This window comes from Hylobates moloch, unplaced genomic scaffold (genome assembly GCF_009828535.3).
Source record: "Hylobates moloch isolate HMO894 unplaced genomic scaffold, HMol_V3 SCAFFOLD_8, whole genome shotgun sequence".
NCBI classification, from domain to species: Eukaryota; Metazoa; Chordata; class Mammalia; order Primates; family Hylobatidae; genus Hylobates; species Hylobates moloch.
This window is the reverse complement of record NW_026652283.1, coordinates 960,829-967,154: the sequence shown is the minus strand read 5'-3', so window position 1 is coordinate 967,154 and position 6,326 is coordinate 960,829. Positions and strand designations below refer to the sequence as shown.

Sequence of the window (6,326 nt, the reverse complement as noted above, 5' to 3'; positions counted from 1 at the left end):
CCTCCCCTCTCCCCTCCCCTCCCCCCTCCCCTGCATCCCTCCCCCCTCCCTGCCCCTTCCCCTCCCCTGCACTCCTCCCCCTCCCTGCCCCCCTCCCCTCCCCCTCTCCTCACCTCCTCCCTTCCCCTTCCCCCTTCCCCTCCCCTCCCCTCCACTCCCCTTCCCTTTCCTTCCCTTCCCTTTCTTTTGAGACAGAGTTTTGTTCTTGTTGCCCAGGTTCAAGTGCAATGGCTCGATCTCTGCTCACTGCAAACTCCACCTTCCAGGTTCAAGCAATTCTCCTGTGTCAGCCTCCCGAGTAGCTGGGATTACAGGCACCCACCACCATGCCCAGTGAATTTTTGTATTTTTAGTAGAGATGGGGTTTTACTGTGTTGGCCAGGCTGGTCTCTAACTCCTGACCTCTGGCGATCCACCCGCCTTGACGTCCTAAAGTGTTGGCATTATAGGTAGGAGCCACCGAACCCAGCCTGTTTTCTTATAACAGCAATTATATTGAAAAGGGTCTATCCTGAATTGAGTATGACCTCATCCTACTTGATTACATCTACAAAGACCCCATTCTAATTAAGGTCACATTCACAAGTACTGGAGGTTAAATTTCTACCTTTTTTTTTTTTTTTTTCTTTTGAGCAGGTGAGTGCAATGGGCAATCTCGGTCCCTGCAGTCCGCCTCCGTTTAGCCTTCTCCTGCCTCAGCCTCTCCTCCCGCCACCACGCCCGGCTAATTTTTTTTTATTTTTAGTAGAGACAGGGTTTCACCATGGTCTCGATCTCCTGACCTCGTGATCCGCCCACCTCGGCCTCCCAAAGTGCTGGGATTACAAGCGTGAGCCACCGCGCCCGGCCTTCTACCTGTCTTTTTGAGGAACACAATTCAACCCACAACAAAGAACAGCAGGAACTATTTTTAAAATGTAGTTTTTAGAGCTGAGCATGGTGGTGAGCACCTGTAGTTCCAGCTACTCAGGAGGCTGAGTCAGGAGGATTGCTTGAGCCCTGGAGTTTAAGACAAGCCTAGTAAGAACCCCTCTCTAAAAAAAATTTTTTAAATTAATTAGCCAGGCATAGTGTCATGCACCTGCTGTGTCAGCACTTTGGGAGGCCAAGGTGGGAGAATTGCTTGAGGCTAGGAGTTTAAGACCAGCCTGGGCAACATAGCAAGACCCTGCCTCTATCAGAAAAATGTTTTTTTACTTAGCTGGGCATGTAGCCCCTGTAATCCTAGCTACTTGGGAGACTGAAGCAGGAGGATCACTTGAGCCCAGGCATTTGAGGTTGTAGTGAGCTATGATCATGCCACTTGCACCATCGCCTGGGCAACAGAGTGAGGTGCTGTCTCTTAGAAAAAAGGTTTTTCGTAAAAAAAAAAAAAGAAAAGAAAACAATATATTATATTCAATAACATGCAGGTAGGTAACTTTAAAATATATTTATCCTAAAAATTATCTTTCAGAATTTATAAAATTCAGCTAAAGGAATTCTTAGAGGAAAATTCATAGTTTAATAGTTTAAATGCCTTTACTTAAAACATAAAAAGGTTAAAATCATAGGTTTAGCTTCCACCATAAGAAACAAAAAGAAAGAAAAGTAAATTAAACCTAAAGTGAGCAGAAGAAAGGAAATGATGAAGATAACGATGAAAATCAGTGAAACAAACAAATGGAAAAACAATTGTAGTAATTAATGAAACCACGAGCTGGTTCTTTGAAAAGATAGGTAAAATTAATAAACATCTAGCTGGACTAGTGAAAAAAGGAGAGGACACAAATTACCAAAATCAGAAATGAAAGGACACAACAAAGAAAACAATTTTAACAGAGTGAGAGAAAGTATTTGCAAACCATATATCCAATAAGGGGTTACTATCCTATTCTAAATATGTAAAGAAAACAAACAACTCATAGCAAAATCAGATCACACGACTACAAAGGGGGCAAAGGGCACCAGTTGCACTGGTTTACACCTGTAATCCCAGTGCTTTGGAAGGCTGAGACAGGAGAATTGCTTGAGGCCAGGAGTTGTGAAAAGCCTGGACAACATAGAAAGACCCTGTCTCTACAAAAACATTTTAAATTAGCCGGGTGTGGTGACATGTGCCTGTAGTCCCAGCTACCTGAGGTGGGAGGATCACTTGAGCCCAGGAGTTAGAGGTTGCAGTGAGCCATGATTGCAGCACTGCAGTACAGTCTGGGCAACAGCTTGACAGCTTGAGACCCTGACTCTAAAAAAAAAAAAAAAAAAAAAAAATCGTTTATTAAATGATGACATAGAAATGATCAACAGGTTCATAAAAATGCTCAATATCGGCCGGGCACAGTAGCTCACGCCTGTAATCCCAGCACTTTGGGAGGCTGAGGTAGGCAGATCACCTGAGGTTGGGAGTTCGAGACCAGCCTGACCAACATAGAGAAAGCCTGTCTCTACTAAAAATTCCCCAGAGGCTGGGGAATAAGGGGTTGGGGGAGAGAATGGGGAGATGGAGATGTTGGTCTCAGGGTACAAAGTTACAGTTAAACAGGAGGAATACAATTTTGAGATTTATTGCACAGCATAGTGACTATAGTTAATAATAATTTATTGTATATTTCAAATTTTCCAAGAGAGTAAGTTGAAAATATCTCGCCACAAAAACAATGATAAGTGGGCTAGGTGCAGTGGCTCATACCTGTAATCCTAGCACTTTGGGAGGCTGAGGCAAGAGGATCACTTGAGGCGAGGAGTTCAAGAGCAGCCTGGGCAACATAGCAAGACCCTGTCGCTACGAAAACTTTTTTTTTTTTTTTTTTTTGAGACGGAGTCTCGCTGTCTCCCAGGCTGGAGGGCAGTGGCGCGATCTCCGCTCACTGCAGGCTCCGCCCCCGGGGTTCACGCCATTCTCCTGCCTCAGCCTCCCAAGTAGCTGGGACTACAGGCGCCCACCACCACGCCCGGCTAATTTTTTGTATTTTTTAGTAGGGACGGGTTTCCCCATGTTGGCCAGGCTGGTCTCGAACTCCTGACTTCGTGATCAGCCCGCCTCGGCCTCCCAAAGTGGTGGGATTACAGGCCTGAGCCACCACGCCCGGCCCCAGGGGACATTCTAGAGGGGACTTCGCCCCACAAGACGCACTTCTCCATTTCCCTGCGGTCGTCGCTAACCGAAGGCGCCATCCAGTGACGACTGGATGTGCGCGGCGGTGGTGAGGGGCCTCGAGAACCACCAGGTCCACCGCTGCCTCAGCCCCGGCGGAATCTGGGAAGGTCTCTGATAACCATTCTTCCTCAGATTTTCCCAATTGTGCATGGGTGGGCGGGCCCCGCATCCTAATGGGCACTGGGCATGTGAAGTGTGAACCACCTGGGCCTAACTAGCCCCTGAAGGCCTGACGAAAGCGCCATGCCCACCCGGGGGCAGCAGAGATCCGACGGCCGCGGACCGAGGGAAGCTGGAGGGAAGTAGGAGGCAGAGGGCGCGCAGGGAAGCGGCAGGGCGAGCTGCTCAGAACGTAAACGCCAGCACCGCGCCTCCAGGTTGCTTTACGGCTGCCGCAGACGGCTTTGCGGCTCTTTTCCCCTCCGACTTGATTTACGGTTCCTTCTCTGGTATGTTTTTTCTTCCCCTACCGCACTGGGCATGGGTTCGGACCTTCTTCCCAGAGACGCTCGCACGCCCTTCCCATTCTACCCTGCGCGGTCTCCATTTAAGCTCTCTTCCCCTTGTCCCTAGCCTACATCGAGCTCCCTGTGTGTACGGCGCCCTGCCCGAGGCGCGTAAGTGGGGGAGGAGAGCGGCTTCCCCCGGGGTGGTTCTAGCCGTGGGTGTGGAGCGTGGGAAGGCTCAGTTTCCGGGTCGAGAACCTGGGGCTGCGGTGGAGCTGATCCTGAGGTCTCAGCGTAGAGATGCTGAGTCCAGAGGCCTGTTCTAGTTCAGTGCAGTGAGGGGCTCAGTATCGGGGCTTCCCGAGAGATGGGTAGGAAGGCGGGGTACAGGAAACCTGGCACCAACGCGCCGGGACCCCGCCGCGGTGCGGACAGCCAGGTGTCCGTGGTGGCGCTTCCTTGGAGATGCTGCCCGTAGACAGGTGTGGGTAATCTGGTTTGTGTTAATAGCTAAACGAAGTTCAGTTGCAGGGAGCGGGGGACGCTGGGAAGAAATGATTGATTTAAGAGGAATTTGACGCCGGGCGTGGTGGCGGCATGCCCCCGTATTCCCGGGAGGTCAAGCCTGCAGTGAGCCGAGATCGCACCCGTACCACCACACTCCGTCCCGGGCGACAGAGCGAGACCCTGTCACGGGGGAAAAAAATAAAAATTTGACGCTGTTTAGCTCAGTATTGAGCCTTGTTGTAAAATTGAGATAGAGGTCTGGCGCGGTGTCTCACACCTGTGATCCCAGAACTTTGGAAGGCCGTCGCGGGAGGATCGCTTGAGGCCAGGAGTTCTAGGCCAGCTTGGCTAACAGCGAAACCCCGTCTCTACTAAAAATACAAAACTAGGCAGGCCTGGTGGCGGGCGCCTGTAATCCCCGCTACTCGGGAGGCGGAGGCATGAGAATCGCTTGAACCCAGGAGGCAGGGGTGCCGGTGAGCCGAGATCGCACCACTGCACTCCAGCCTGGGGGACAGAGCGAGACTCCATCTCAAAAAAAAAAAAAAAAAAAAAGTTATAATTCACATACAATTAAATTCACTCCCTTTTAAAAAAAAAAAAATGGAGACGTAGTCTCGCTCTGTTGCCCAGGCTGGAGTAAAGTGGCGCCGTCTCGGCTCACTGCAACTTCCGCCTCCTGGGTTCAAGCGATTCTTTTGCTTTAGCCTCCCAAGTAGCTGGAATTACAGGCGCATGCCACCACACCCAGCTACTTTGTATTTTTCACCATGTTCGTTAGGCTGGTCTTGAACTCCTCGCCCTTCCAAAGTGCAGGGATTACAGGTGTGAGCCACCACGCCCAGTCTAAATTCACCCTTTTAAAGTGTGCAATTCAGTGGTTTTAGTATATTCACACGGTTGTGCAACCACCACCATTATCTAATTCCAGAACATTTTTATCATCCCTAAAAGAAACCTTAAAACCATTAGCAGACACCCATTATTTCCTCCTACTCCCAGCAGCGCTAATCTATGAATTTACCCATTCTCAGTAGTGTATTATGCAATATTTGTTCTTTTGTGTTTGGTTTATTTCACTTAATGATTCAGAGTTCATCTGTGTTGTATGTAGCATGTATCAACTTCATTTTTTAAATAACTGAATTGTTTGTTGTGTGGATATACCACATTTTGTTTCTCCATTTTTGATGGATATTGGTGGTTTTCTAGGCTTTCTAGGTCTAGTCCTCCACAGAACTCGCAGTCTGAGGCACAGACATTTAAAACTTAAGTTTTTGGAAACTAGCATTTAACTCTTGGGTTGGGTCAGGTAATTCAGTGTCCTCAGGTCTGGTGTCGTTTAGGGGAGTTTTTTTTTTTTTTTTTTTTTTTTTTTTTTTGAGATGGAGTTTCACTCTTGTTGCCCAGGGTGGAGTGCAATGGCGTATCTGGACTCACTGCAACCTCACCTCCCGGGTTCAAGCGGTTCTCCTGTCTCAGCCTCCTCAGTAACTGGGCTTACAGGCACATGCCACTACTCCCAGCTAATTTTTGGTATTTTTAGTAGAGATGGGGTTTCACCATGTTGGCCATGCTGGTCTCAAACTCCTGACCTGAAGTGATCCACCCGCCTCGGCCTCCCAAAGTGCTGGGATTACAGGTGTGAGCCACTGCGCCTGGGCAGGAGTTTTGTTTTTGTCTGTCTGTTTTTTGGGGGGGAGTGGAGTGTTTGTCTGTTTTTTTGCCCAGGCTGGAGTGGGGTGGCGAGATCTTGACTCACTGCCACTTCTGCCTCCCGGGTTCAAGTGATTCTCCTGCCTCAACCTCCCGAGTAGCTGGGATTACAGGTGTGCACCACCACGCCTGGCTAATTTTGTATTTTTAGTAGAGAAGGGGTTTCTCCATGTTGGTCACACTGGTCTCGAACTCCTGACCTCAGGTGATCCTCCTGCCTTGGCCTCCCAAAGTGTTGGGATTACAGGCGTGAGCCACTGCGCCCCTCTGGGAGTGTTTTTTAAAGTGTTCTATTCTCAGTTCAACACTTACCAGGCCGTTAATTATAGTGGTATCAAGCAGAGAAATGTTTGTGTGCTGGTCTTCTCAGGGAGGCAGAAACCGTCAGAGATTGCTGTTGTGTAATGTACGCCAAAATGTGTTATCTTGTAGTATAAACGGTGTAGTTGGAGATGAGTGTATGAAAAATGTAACTGAGCTAGCTGTGGGAGAGAGTAGTTGTGAAAAATTTTGAGTCACCC

The 6,326-nt window shown here is 48.9% G+C and overlaps 1 protein-coding gene across 9 annotated transcripts in view; it reads left to right on the top strand.

The window, feature by feature from the left end:
- The window catches only part of RAD52 (RAD52 homolog, DNA repair protein), a 93,831-nt gene that overhangs the window by 41,755 nt on the left and 45,750 nt on the right, over window positions 1-6,326 (top strand). The window contains exon 1 of one of the 9 annotated variants that reach the window (XM_032159282.2): window positions 3,631-3,753. The exons of the other annotated variants lie outside the window; for them this stretch is intronic. The gene's annotated coding sequence lies outside the window, so the exon portion shown is untranslated. Of the gene's footprint in view, window positions 1-3,630; window positions 3,754-6,326 lie in introns of those variants that run through there. 9 annotated transcript variants of the gene reach the window in all.